Source organism: Bombina bombina, chromosome 3 (assembly GCF_027579735.1).
Source record: "Bombina bombina isolate aBomBom1 chromosome 3, aBomBom1.pri, whole genome shotgun sequence".
Lineage (NCBI taxonomy): Eukaryota > Metazoa > Chordata > Amphibia > Anura > Bombinatoridae > Bombina > Bombina bombina.
Genome location: NC_069501.1, coordinates 1073702009 through 1073717061, shown reverse-complemented (window position 1 = coordinate 1073717061; position 15053 = coordinate 1073702009). Strand labels below are relative to the sequence as shown.

General features: G+C 38.3%; 1 protein-coding gene across 2 annotated transcripts in view; it reads left to right on the top strand.

Moving 5' to 3' along the window:
- The window catches only part of CERS5 (ceramide synthase 5), a 251544-nt gene that overhangs the window by 64876 nt on the left and 171615 nt on the right, over positions 1-15053 (top strand). The gene's annotated exons all lie outside the window — the stretch shown is intronic.

Sequence of the window (15053 nt, the reverse complement as noted above, 5' to 3'; positions counted from 1 at the left end):
TAGACACATTCATGGCAAGGTTGAATTCTAATAATATTAACATCAAACTCACATATGAAGCTGATCAGACAAAAATCAACTTTCTTGATCTCCAAATCATAAAAACTGCAACAGGTACATTAGCAATGGATGTTCACCGCAAAAGGACAGCTACCAACAGCCTACTTCATAGTACAAGCTCACATGCTCCAAATACAATTAAAGCTCTACCAGGAGGTGAATTTCTCCGAATGAGACGTAACTGTTCCACTGAGGACAACTACAAACAGAGAGCTAAAGAGGTTACCGAAAGACTTATATCCAGAGGTTATAGTCGCAGATCCATTAAAAAAGCAGAATCTAAAGCTAGAAATACATCTAGACGGGACCTACTAAAAAAGAAAAAGAAATCTCAGCAAGACCAAATCAGATTTATCTCCACTTACAATCCAAGGAGCACCCAAATTGTAAATATCCTACAGAACAACTGGCACATACTAACCTCAGACCCGATTTTATCACGAATCCTGGGAGAGAGGGTCCATACAGGATACAGAAGAACCCGAAATCTTAAGGACTTAATCAGTCCCAGTCATCTACAAGGCCCGAAAACCAAGGGAGCATTCAAACAAGGCTCATTTAAATGTGGTACCTGCAGTACATGCAGTTTTATGATTAAAAAAGATGAACTCTGTGATCGATTCAACAAAAGGCATAAGATTAAATCTTACATCAATTGCCATACAGAGGGTGTAATATATGCCCTGCAATGTACATGTAATATGTTCTATGTTGGGATGACAACGAGGAAAATCAGAATAAGACTTCAAGAACATCTGAGGAATATCAAAAATGCTGCTAAAGATGCACAGGAGGGTAAAAATGTGACCTCTGTAGCACGCCATTTTCTCAAGCGTCACAATTCAAAACAATCGGATCTCAAATGCTTTGGTATTGAAAAGAAAGAATTGGGCATAAGAGGCGGAAATTTGGAGAATATGTTACTCCAAGCAGAGAGTAAATGGATTTTTCTATTGAATACTGTACAACCTTACGGACTAAATGAATTCAACAACTTTGTCTCGTTTCTATAAGAACTATGTGTAAAGACTTAGTCATAGTAAAGGAAATGCTTTTATCAAATTGAATACTACCAAATTATGCCGATATAATATGCTTTTTCAAGATCACCTCTAATAATCAAGGGTAAACTATTTAATTATCATAAAGCTCAAAATAAACCCCCCCCCCTCTTTTTCCCTTTTAACACAATTAATCAAACGATATTCACAAACTCACCCACGTTTTGTTTCACCTTCCCAATCTAATTTCACAGTATTGCTTTCAATGAATTGCTTCAGACATTTCTTCATTTAAAATGTCACACTAAAATATCAAGTATCACTTTAATTTATTTTTAATGTCCCTTAATAATCTAGATGGGGCTGACCCTATACACTAACAAATCCTGTTTTAGATACTTAATAGTAAACATACACTCTTATTTCTTATATACACATTTAATGTTTGCACTATTAATCACCCCAGAATGATTAGCATCACATCGTTACACACTTAACCAAGATAGGTCACACAACACTTCACATTTAAATCCAAATGATCAAGTATCACTCACTTTTGTATCCCAACCGGATAGGGAGTTCATAATTCTAAAATAAAAAAGTAACTTCAACAACGTTCCAAAGCAAAGCAGTCGCAGACAGGATAATGGTGACATGTCGTAGTTACATAACATGAGCTAATCACATGATGCAATGTCACTCTATTGTATCTATATCAAAACAACTAATTCTTGTAACTCTATACAATCTATCAATATTGGTATGACAGCAGCAACTCAGTTTATTCTAAAAATTCTGTTATGTACTTACAATCCCCGGTATTGTACGTAGACAAAAGAATCGATACAAACACATCATAAGATTGTACCCAATTTCACCAAAGTAGCATCATGAAAACCAACTTAGGTAGCAAATCATGTAAATTTACTTCATATGTAAAAGTATTCTACTACACTGAGTTCAATAGACATTGCAGAATAGTTAATTCAGGTTCTCCATTTCCAACTCTAATAAAATGGAAGTTTCATTCATAAAATCATGCCCAATCCTCTAGTTGGTTAAGAAACAGTTAAATTTGAGTGACGATAACTCACCAATATCCACCCATCTATGACGAATGGTTACACTTTACATCGATAGGTCAGTAGGCAATGATACGCCCATTGGGGGCGTGATAATCAGTAGCCTTAAATAGCCGACCACAGTGCGGCGCGTTCACCTTTGAAAAAGCCACGTTACGTGGCGAAACATGTCAGGGACGTTAGGGCAATGGTGAGGAGTCCTAGGAGCTCCTGTGTTTTTAGCAAGCCTTAAGCTACCGATTCAATTACTGTAGTCTTTTCACTCAATTTATTCTAAGTCTACAGAGAGCTAGGAATGGTTTAATATTTACATTTGTTCCGGCTAGCCAAGTGTCACTGACAATCATGTTGCATTAATTAACCTAGCACCCGAGAACGCTGGAGAGCATATTACTCTCCCAGGCAGTTAACGGTTACAGCTGTAAATTTAGTCAGTATACCTAATATCACGGATTACATGTATGTACAAAACTGTGATTTATATAAGCATATCATTTTTTAAAAAATAGCCGCAAATGTCAGCACACGCTAATGCATAAACAGTCACAAATGTGCAGTTAGGTCGTTGCAACATTATTGAAGATTTAAACTATTAGACACAAGTGTGTGTAAAAAGATAGACACAGCTAACCTCTTACATAACTGAGCAGGCAAATAAGGTCCTGTGAATCACTATTACATGACAGGACATAAGCTACTGTGATTTTTATTAAAACTTTCTAGACCGAAATTTGTATAAGAGTGTAAAAACTGAGACACAGTTAACCTCTCAGACAACTGAATAAACACAGTACACTGATAAACTGCCTTGTATAATTTATAGAAGGTTGAAGCTGGTAATATACCTAATTTAACGACAAATTATATTGCTTAAATTGAGATATATACAAGTTTTTTACACACAAAAAGCAGCGAATACAGGCACAGTCTAATGCAAAAACACTCTGCTGAATTATTAATATATAACAGAGCAAATGAGAAATATTTGGATTGTGATATGCATGTAAGAGTGACACCAGTACACGCCAATACACAAACAGTCTTGCGAACCACTAATATTTAACAGTGTATTTGAAACACTGCATCAATATTTAATAATTTGACTGAAACAGGTATACGCGTGGGAACAAATATTTAGTTAATGTTTGATATGCTTGAGGGTGTGACATCAGCACACACTAATACATAAACAGTCTTGTGCATTATTATTATACAACGGTGTATTTGAGACACTGTTTCATCATTTAATACTCAGACTGAAACACATACATATGTGAGAAGAGAGATACAATCAACCTCTCAGATAATCGAGCGAAGAAAGACTATATTTATAAACTGCTCTTTCTCTGCAGATGGTTAAACCTGGTAATATATCCAACTTAGCCGGTAACACTTATACTCAATTCAAGGTATACATAAGTATAGTATACACAGACAACAGCGAATAGTAAGCAGGTTAATTAACTGCAACCCAAATTATATTATATATAGGAGTATTTGCAGAAGTAATTTAAGTATTCTGTACAGCGACACGACAAGCCAAATAGACTACAATCGGTACATAAGTGTGTTTTTAAAGTTTTTTCCTATTTTATTTTCGAACCCCAATAAAAGTTAAATTTTAATTATAGTCAAGAGTATGTCTCTTCCATTCTTGGATTTCATTTTTTGATCTCTCGATATTAAAATGACTCAATAAGTGACCTGTGAGTGCTTCCAAGTGTATTCTTTTCCTTTCTTGCTCCAGAAATCAGTATTATACACATAGCACCAAATCTAGCCACTCAGTTGGCTGATAACACAAAGGCCCCACTAGTTGGCCAGACATTTAAATAAAACAGGTCCTATTTATACCTGTAGTGCCATTGGTAATCCCTTTTTTCACAAACTATTTCATACATGCCAACCAATACAGCAATGTTTAATATAACACTCTAGGACAGTAGAGAATCTGTCGGATAGACAACCTGTTTCTAACATTCACACCGGAAGTACACAATTAAAATGTGCATAATCTGTGGGAGTCTGGAAATAAATAATTTGCTGCAGATGCACCTGGCTACAGCCCTAGCATCGTTAACTTGTATTTGTTCACATCATTTATGTTTATATTGATGCTACATTTTCTTTGTTCATTTACATTCATGTTTTATGCTAATTCCTGTTTATATGCTATATCCATATAAATGGTCCATGAGTGGCCTATAGAGTATACGAGGAAGAAAAGGAAAAAGAGGACTTTATTTTAAAGGGTACGCATTAGAACTACTTTTCTGCTGCAATGTAAAGTTTGTACCTACAATGTTTGTATGATCTTTTTGTTCTCAATAAAATAAATAAATAATAAAAAAAAAAAAGAAAAAAAAAGAATTACCAGAGGGTTCTGTCGAGGGGGAAGTTATGCAGACTAACTCTCCCCACGTGTCAGACCCTTCGCCTCCCGCTCAGGGGACGCACGCTAATATGGCGCCAATTGCATCAGGGGCGCCCATAGCGATTACCTTGCAGGACATGGCTGCAATCATGAATAATACCCTGTCAGAGGTATTATCTAGATTGCCTGAATTAAGAGGCAAGCGCGATAGCTCTGGGGTTAGAGATACAGAGCGCGCAAATGCTGTTAGAGCCATGTCTGATACTGCGTCACAGTATGCAGAACATGAGGACGGAGAGCTTCAGTCTGTGGGTGACATCTCTGACTCGGGGAAACCTGATTCAGAGATTTCTAATTTTAAATTTAAGCTTGAGAACCTCCGTGTATTGCTTGGGGAGGTATTAGCTGCTCTGAATGACTGTAACACAGTTGCAATTCCAGAGAAATTGTGTAGGCTGGATAGATACTATGCGGTGCCGGTGTGTACTGACGTTTTTCCTATACCTAAAAGGCTTACAGAAATTATTATCAAGGAGTGGGATAGACCCGGTGTGCCCCACCTCCTATATTTAGAAAAATGTTTCCAATAGACGCCACTACACGGGACTTATGGCAGACGGTCCCTAAGGTGGAGGGAGCAGTTTCTACTTTAGCAAAGCGTACCACTATCCCGGTTGAGGACAGTTGTGTTTTTTCAGATCCAATGGATAAAAAATTGGAGGGTTACCTTAAGAAAAAGTTTATTCAACAAGGTTTTATTTTACAGCCCCTTGCATGCATTGCGCCTGTCACTGCTGCGGCGGCATTCTGGTTTGAGGTCCTGGAAGAGGCCATCCAGACATTTCCATTGAATGAAATTATTGACAAGCTTAGAACGCTTAAGCTAGCTAACTCATTTGTTTCTGATGCCATTGTTCATTTGACTAAACTAACGGCTAAGAATTCCGGATTCGCCATCCAGGCGCGTAGGGCACTATGGCTTAAATCCTGGTCAGCTGACGTGACTTCAAAGTCTAGATTACTCAACATTCCTTTCAAGGGGCAGACCTTATTCGGGCCTGGCTTGAAGGAAATTATTGCTGACATTACTGGAGGCAAGGGTCATACCCTTCCTCAGGACAGGGCCAAATCAAAGGCCCAACAGTCTAATTTTCGTGCCTTTCGAAATTTCAAGGCAGGAGCAGCATCAACTTCCTCCGCTTCAAAAGGGAACTGTTGCTCATTCCAGACAGGCCTGGAAACCTAACCAGTCCTGGAACAAGGGCAAGCAGGCCAGGAAGCCTGCTGCTGCCCCCAAGACAGCATGAAAGAACGGCCCCCTATCCGGAAACGGATCTAGCGGGGGGCAGACTTTCTCTCTTCGCCCAGGCGTGGGCAAGAGATGTTCAGGATCTCTGGGCGTTGGAGATCATATCTCAGGGATATCTTCTGGACTTCAAAGCTTCTCCTCCAAAAGGGAGATTTCATCTTTCAAGGTTATCATCAAACCAGATAAAGAAATAGGCATCCCTAAGCTTTGTGCAAGACCACCTAGTAATGGGAGTGATCCATCCAGTTCCGCGGACGGAACAAGGACAGGGATTTTATTCAAATCTGTTTGTGGTTCCCAAGAAAGAGGGAACCTTCAGACCAATCTTGGATCTAAAGATCTTAAATTCCTCAGAGTTCCATCATTCAAAATGGAAACTATTCGGACCATCCTACCCATGATCCAAGAGGGTCAGTACATGACCACAGTGGACTTAAAGGATGCCTACCTTCTCATACCGATTCATAAAGATCATCATCGGTTCCTAAGGTTTGCCTTTCTAGACAGGCATTACCAATTTGTAGCTCTTACCTTCGGGTTGGCCACTGCCCCGAGAATTTTTACAAATGTTCTGGGCTCACTTCTGGCGGTTCTAAGACCGTGAGGCATAGCGGTGGCTCCGTATCTAGACGACATCCTGATACAGACGTCAAGCATTCAAATTGCCAAGTCTCATACAGAGATAGTTCTGGCATTTCTGAGGTCGCATGGGTGGAAAGTGAACGTGGAAAAGAGTTCTCTATCACCACTCACAAGAGTCTCCTTCCTAGGGACTCTTATAGATTCTGTAGAGATGAAAATTTACCTGACGGAGTCCAGGTTATCAAAACTTCTAAATGCTTGCCGTGTCCTTCATTCCATTCCACGCCCGTCAGTGGCTCAGTGCATGGAAGTAATCGGCTTAATGGTAGCGGCAATGGACATAGTGCCATTTGCGCGCCTGCATCTCAGACCGCTGCAATTATGCATGCTAAGTCAGTGGAATGGGGATTACTCAGATTTGTCCCCTCTACTAAATCTGGATCAAGAGACCAGAGGTTCTCTTCTCTGGTGGCTTTCTCTGGTCCATCTGTCCAAGGGTATGACCTTTCGCAGACCAGATTGGACGATTGTAACAACAGATGCCAGCCTTCTAGGTTGGGGCGCAGTCTGGAACTCCCTGAAGGCTCAGGGATCGTGGACTCAGGAGGAGAAACTCCTCCCAATAAATATTCTGGAGTTAAGAGCAATATTCAATGCTCTTCTAGCTTGGCCTCAGTTAGCAAAATCTAAAGCAAAGGAATATAGAGGGCGCTAAAAGCTAAGTTCTCCACCACATTTAGTCAATTATGGAAATAAACACAATGGATTTAGGGTAACAACTTTACTATCGAATAAAATTAAAATGCAAATTTATTACAATACAATACATAAGAGAAAATAAAGGGACGTCTCCCTGATTTTAAAAATAATAAAAAAGGACTTGAGTACCACCTTAAAAATGTTTAAAAAAGGTATTTTGCATATGTTTGATTTGATACAATGTGAATAAAGGTATCGGTCAAACTCAAAAATCAGTCTGTCCCAATTTATGATATGTGGTTACAAAGTATCTTATAATAGCTGTTCACCAAATGTTGCAACTGTGACAGATAGGGTTGGCGTGAAAATCTTTAGAGTATAGCCCCCTTTAGGGAGAATTAGACGATGGAAGACACCTTAGTATCAGATCTTTTTTTCTTACTCACACTTTCTTTTCAAAGTAGCTTACCGACGATTTTATGGCTCACGGCTTTGGAGATTGGACACAGGCAAACAGCGTCTCCCAATGTTGATCACCTTTGCTGGTGTCGGCTGAACCCGGTCAGCGTGAATGAAGACTGCTCGTTACTCCAGCGTTTGTAGTGCGCCAAATTGATCCAAGTGCAGAGGGGATAAAAGAGATTCACACACCCGCACTTAGCGTGATACACGCGCGGGCAAAGATATAGAAAGCTAGGTACCTAGATTTTCAAATTGTGGTTAAAGTCCTTAGCAGGATACAACACAGATACAATCTACGCGTTTCACCCGTTAGATAGGGCTTTTTCAAGATACTCGTTGTTCCCGGGACGGAATTTAAATATCCGCTGAAGTGTGTTCATTGGTTGTGGCTCTTTTCTGTTTAAGGTGGAAGTTGATCAGGGTTGATTTTTCTTAAGGTGGATTTATTCTAATGTTCTCGTGTTCTCATCCAAAAAGGTCACAACACCACATATTGTATAGTGGTTTTACTAAACCAATTTTAAAATTTAAAGTTTTCCAGACCCAACTGCAAATTATATTGAAAAAGTATATTGTTAAGGTGATACAACCAGAGGTGGTATTCCATAATAAAATACAAAAATATATATTTTCTCTATAAGTTATAAATATCAAAAAATATATTATTATTTAAAATAGAATTGTAGTACATATGCCAAAAAGGTTAATAGTCTATTAGTTTATTAAAAAATGATAAATTTATACAGTAGGTGGGTTTCTCTATTATTAAGTCAATGCCTATTCATATAAAACCAATTTTCAACTCAAAATTTATAACCAATTATTTCTATGTCTGAGGATGCAAATGAATAAGATAATTAAAACATAGCTTAGATTATTCTATAGATTAGGGTAACCAGTTGTGTACATTGAAATACTTCACAATCATTTTATCAGATTAATCTACAATTTAAAATAATTATTAAAATTGGGGGATTATCACTATCTTAAAATAACCTAAAAATATATTATTATATCAATTTATCATATTCCACTATTAAATATTATAGCAGTTTGATAATGTTAGCTATATCTTAACTCCTAAAAAAGGGGATAGGTCTATCTCTGCGTTGAGGTCTTTTGGAAAAAGAGTATCAAATTTGTAAATTAATTCAGCTTCTTTCTTGAGGAGCTTACCCTCAAAGTCACCTCCTCTCCAGTCTCCTTTAACCTTACATATTCCCCAAAATTTAAAATGCTGTAGATTATTTTTATGAATTTCTCTAAAGTGCTTGTATAAGTGGGTGTCTAGGTTCCCTTTATCGATATTACAGAGATGTTCTCTGATCCTATCGCGTAATAATCTGGTAGTCTCTCCAATGTAAAATAAATCACATGAGCATTTCAAAAGATATATGACACCTTTGTGTGAACATCTTATGGTGTCTTTTATTTTAAAATCTACGCCTGTCCCAGTTATGTGGATGGAGCCAGTTTTACTACTGTACCTACAAGCCCTGCAGGAAAGACAGGGGAAGAAACCTTTTAGATAGTTGCCTCTAAGATCTTGATCTATCATAGTAGTACTATCTTTCTTTAATTCACTTGGTGCAAGAATCTGCTTTAAATTTCTGGCTTTCCTAAAAATAATTCTTGGTTTGTATGCCAAAAGGTCCCCTATTAAGGGGTCTTTTTTGACTATATGCCAATGCCTCGTGATTATTTTACGGAGTACTTGATGGTCATCGTTATAGTTTGTTATTAATGCTACGTCGTATTCATTCTTATTATCTACGATAGGTGGAGTACTTTCTTCTTTATATTGTAAAAGAGAACTTCTTTCAGTTGTTTTCGCTCTGGTCACAGCTCCTACTAGTTCTTGTTCACTATATCCTCTTTCATGAAATCTCTGTTGGAGAACATTAATTTGTGTCTCAAAGTCTATATACCTGGAACAGTTCTTTCTAACTCTAAGGAACTGACCTGTAGGTATATTGCCTTTCCATCTCTCATGGTGGCAGCTTCTTTTATGTACATATCCATTACAGTCTACTTGCTTGAAATATGTTCTGGTAGCTAGACTGCCCTCATCTACAAATATTTCCAAATCCAGAAAGGAGATGGAGGTAGTACTATATTGATAGGTGAATTGGAGACCTCTATCATTATTATTCATAGCGTGAAAGAAAAGTTTTAGGTTCTCCTCTGAGCCCTTCCATATAATTAATATATCGTCTATGTACCTTTTGAAGAGCACGAGGTCCGCGCCAAACTCGTGCGACCCGAGCAACTGATCCTCCCAGTCACCCATAAATAGGTTAGCATAGCTTGGCGCGAACCTCGTGCCCATCGCGGTACCCTCCAACTGAAGATAGTATTTCCCATTAAATTCAAAATAGTTGTTCTCCAATATAAATTTTATTCCTTTTAAGATAAACTGTCTAAGATGTATATCCATATCCTTATCCGAACTGAGAGTATTTTCAATTGCCTTTAAGCCCTGCACATGATCTATGACTGTGTAAAGGGATGTGACATCACTTGTGGCGAGAATAAAGTTATCTTCCCATTTTATTGTTTCAACTAATTGTAATACTTGTGTTGAGTCTTTTAGATAAGTGTTTAGATTTTTAACAAATTTTTGAAGAAAGATATCCACATATCTGGAAAGGTTAGATGTTATAGAACCTATTCCAGATATGATAGGTCTCCCTGGGGGGTTTTCAAGACTCTTATGGATCTTTGGGAGGAAGTAGAAGATAGGGGTTCTAGGGAATTCAGGATACAGATAGTTAAATTCATTATCATTAATGATACCCCCGTCTTTCCCTTCCTCCAAAATACCAAGTAGATTTTTCTTAATCTACAGGTCAGTTCCTTAGAGTTAGAAAGAACTGTTCCAGGTATATAGACTTTGAGACACAAATTAATGTTCTCCAACAGAGATTTCATGAAAGAGGATATAGTGAACAAGAACTAGTAGGAGCTGTGACCAGAGCGAAAACAACTGAAAGAAGTTCTCTTTTACAATATAAAGAAAAAAGTACTCCACCTATCGGAGATAATAAGAATGAATACGACGTAGCATTAATAACAAACTATAACGATGACCATCAAGTACTCCGTAAAATAATCACGAGGCATTGGCATATAGTCAAAAAAGACCCCTTAATAGGGGACCTTTTGGCATACAAACCAAGAATTATTTTTAGGAAAGCCAGAAATTTAAAGCAGATTCTTGCACCAAGTGAATTAAAGAAAGATAGTACTACTATGATAGATCAAGATCTTAGAGGCAACTATCTAAAAGGTTTCTTCCCCTGTCTTTCCTGCAGGGCTTGTAGGTACAGTAGTAAAACTGGCTCCATCCACATAACTGGGACAGGCGTAGATTTTAAAATAAAAGACACCATAAGATGTTCACACAAAGGTGTCATATATCTTTTGAAATGCTCATGTGATTTATTTTACATTGGAGAGACTACCAGATTATTACGCGATAGGATCAGAGAACATCTCTGTAATATCGATAAAGGGAACCTAGACACCCACTTATACAAGCACTTTAGAGAAATTCATAAAAATAATCTACAGCATTTTAAATTTTGGGGAATATGTAAGGTTAAAGTAGACTGGAGAGGAGGTGACTTTGAGGGTAAGCTCCTCAAGAAAGAAGCTGAATTAATTTACAAATTTGATACTCTTTTTCCAAAAGACCTCAACTCAGAGATAGACCTATCCCCTTTTTTAGGAGTTAAGATATAGCTAACATTATCAAACTGCTATAATATTTAATAGTGGAATATGATAAATTGATATAATAATATATTTTTAGGTTATTTTAAGATAGTGATAATCCCCCAATTTTAATAATTATTTTAAATTGTAGATTAATCTGATAAAATGATTGTGAAGTATTTCAATGTACACAACTGGTTACCCTAATCTATAGAATAATCTAAGCTATGTTTTAATTATCTTATTCATTTGCATCCTCAGACATAGAAATAATTGGTTATAAATTTTGAGTTGAAAATTGGTTTTATATGAATAGGCATTGACTTAATAATAGAGAAACCCACCTACTGTATAAATTTATAATTTTTTAATAAACTAATAGACTATTAACCTTTTTGGCATATGTACTACAATTCTATTTTAAATAATAATATATTTTTTGATATTTATAACTTATAGAGAAAATATATATTTTTGTATTTTATTATGGAATACCACCTCTGGTTGTATCACCTTAACAATATAATTTTTCAATATAATTTGCAGTTGGGTCTGGAAAACTTTTTTAAATTTTAAAATTGGTTTAGTAAAACCACTATACAATATGTGGTGTTGTGACCTTTTTGGATGAGAACACGAGAACATTAGAATAAATCCACCTTAAGAAAAATCAACCCTGATCAACTTCCACCTTAAACAGAAAAGAGCCACAACCAATGAACACACTAAAGCGGATATTTAAATTCCGTCCCGGGAACAACGAGTATCTTGAAAAAGCCCTATCTAACGGGTGAAACGCGTAGATTGTATCTGTGTTGTATCCTGCTAAGGACTTTAACCACAATTTGAAAATCTAGGTACCTAGCTTTCTATATCTTTGCCCGCGCGTGTATCACGCTAAGTGCGGGTGTGTGAATCTCTTTTATCCCCTCTGCACTGGGATCAATTTGGCGCACTACAAACGCTGGAGTAACGAGCAGTCTTCATTCACGCTGACCGGGTTCAGCCGACACCAGCAAAGGTGATCAACATTGGGAGACGCTGTTTGCCTGTGTCCAATCTCCAAAGCCGTGAGCCATAAAATCGTCGGTAAGCTACTTTGAAAAGAAAGTGTGAGTAAGAAAAAAAGATCTGATACTAAGGTGTCTTCCATCGTCTAATTCTCCCTAAAGGGGGCTATTCTCTAAAGATTTTCACGCCGACCCTATCTGTCACAGTTGCAACATTTGGTGAACAGCTATTATAAGATACTTTGTAACCACATATCATAAATTGGGACAGACTGATTTTTGAGTTTGACTGATACCTTTATTCACATTGTATCAAATCAAACATATGCAAAATACCTTTTTTAAACATTTTTAAGGTGGTACTCAAGTCCTTTTTTATTATTTTTAAAATCAGGGAGACGTCCCTTTATTTTCTCTTATGTATTGTATTGTAATAAATTTGCATTTTAATTTTATTCGATAGTAAAGTTGTTACCCTAAATCCATTGTGTTTATTTCCATAATTGACTAAATGTGGTGGAGAACTTAGCTTTTAGCGCCCTCTATATTCCTTTGCTTTAGATTTAACTGTCACAGTCCTGGGGTGACTGTTCTAGAGTGGTCAAGGTTTTTTCCTTTAGGAATTAGCGCCATATTTCTGTGTTTATCCTCAGTTAGCAACACTGAGGTTCATCAGATTTCAGTCGGACAACATCACGACTGTGGCTTACATCAACCATCAAGGGGGAACCAGGAGTTCCCTAGCGGTGTTAGAAGTCTCAAAGATAATTCGCTGGGCAGTCTCTCACTCTTGCCACCTGTCAGCGATCCACATCCCAGGCGTAGAGAACTGGGAGGCGGATTTTCTAAGTCGTCAGACTTTTCATCCGGGGGAGTGGGAACTCCATCTGGAGGTGTTTGCTCAACTGGTCCATCGTTGGGGCAAACCAGAACTGGATCTCATGGCGTCTCGCCAGAACGCCAAGCTTCCTTGTTACGGATCCAGGTCCAGGGACCCGGGAGCAACGCTGATAGATGCTCTAGCAGCTCCTTGGTTCTTCAACCTGGCCTATGTGTTTCCACCGTTTCCTCTGCTCCCTCGACTGATTGCCAAAATCAAACAGGAGTGAGCATTGGTGAATCTGATAGCGCCTGCGTGGCCACGCAGGACCTGGTATGCAGACCTAGTGGACATGTCATCTCTTCCACCATGGACTCTGCCTCTGAGGCAGGACCTTCTAATACAAGGTCCTTTCAATCATCCAAATCTAATTTCTCTGAGACTGACTGCATGGAGATTGAACGCTTGATTCTATCAAGGCGTGGCTTCTCCGAGTCAGTCATTGATACCTTAATACAGGCTCGGAAACCTGTCACCAGGAAAATCTACCATAAGATATGGCGTAAATATCTTTATTAGTGTGAATCCAAGAGTTACTCATGGAGTAAGGTTAGGATTCCTAGGATATTGTCCTTTCTCCAAGAGGGTTCGGACAAAGGCTTATCAGCTAGTTCTTTAAAAGGACAGATCTCTGCTCTGTCTATTCTTTTGCACAAGCGTCTGGCAGAAATTCCAGACGTCCAGGCATTTTGTCAGGCTTTGGTTAGGATTAAGCCTGTGTTTAAAACTGTTGCTCCCCGGGGAGCTTAAACTTGGTTCTTACAGTTCTTCAGGGAGTTCCGTTTGAACCCCTTCATTCCATTGATATTAAACTTTTATCTTGGAAAGTTCTGTTTTTGATGGCTATTTCCTCGGCTCGAAGAGTCTTTGAGTTATCTGCCTTACATTGTGATTCTCCTTATCTGATTTTTCATTCAGACAAGGTAGTTCTGCGTACCAAACCTGGGTTTTTACCTAAGGTGGTTTCTAACAGGAATATCTATCAAGAGATTGTTGTTCCATCATTGTGTCCTAATCCTTCTTCAAAGAAGGAATGTCTTTTGCATAATCTGGACGTAGTCCGTGCCTTGAAGTTTTACTTACAGGCTACTAAAGATTTTCGTCAAACATCTGCCCTGTTTGTCGTTTACTCTGGACAGAGGAGAGGTCAAAAAGCTTCGGCAACCTCTCTCTCCTTTTGGCTTTGGAGCATAATACGCTTAGCCTATGAGACTGCTGGACAGCAGCCCCCTGAAAGGATTACAGCTCATTCTACTAGAGCTGTGGCTTCCACCTGGGCCTTTAAAAATGAGGCCTCTGTTGAACAGATTTGCAAGGCTGCGACTTGGTCTTCGCTTCACACCTTTTCAAAATTTTACAAATTTGACACTTTTCCTTCTTCGGAGGCTGTTTTTGGGAGACAGGTTCTATAGGCAGTGGTTCCTTCCATTTAAGTTCCTGCCTTGTCCCTCCCATCATCCGTGTACTTTAGCTTTGGTATTGGTATCCCACAAGTAATGGATGATCCGTGGACTGGATACACTTAACAAGAGAAAACATAATTTATGCTTACCTGATAAATTTATTTCTCTTGTAGTGTATCCAGTCCACGGCCTGCCCTGTCCTTTTAAGGCAGGTCTAAATTTTAATTAAACTACAGTCCCCACTGCACCCTATGGTTTCTCCTTTCTCGTCTTGTTTCGGTCGAATGACTGGATATGGCAGTGAGGGGAGGAGCTATATAGCAGCTCTGCTGTGGGTGATCCTCTTGCAACTTCCTGTTGGGAAGGAGAATATCCCACAAGTAATGGATGATCCGTGGACTGGATACACTACAAGAGAAATAAATTTATCAGGTAAGCATAAATTATGTTTTTCTCTCTCCCCTTGCTTTTGTC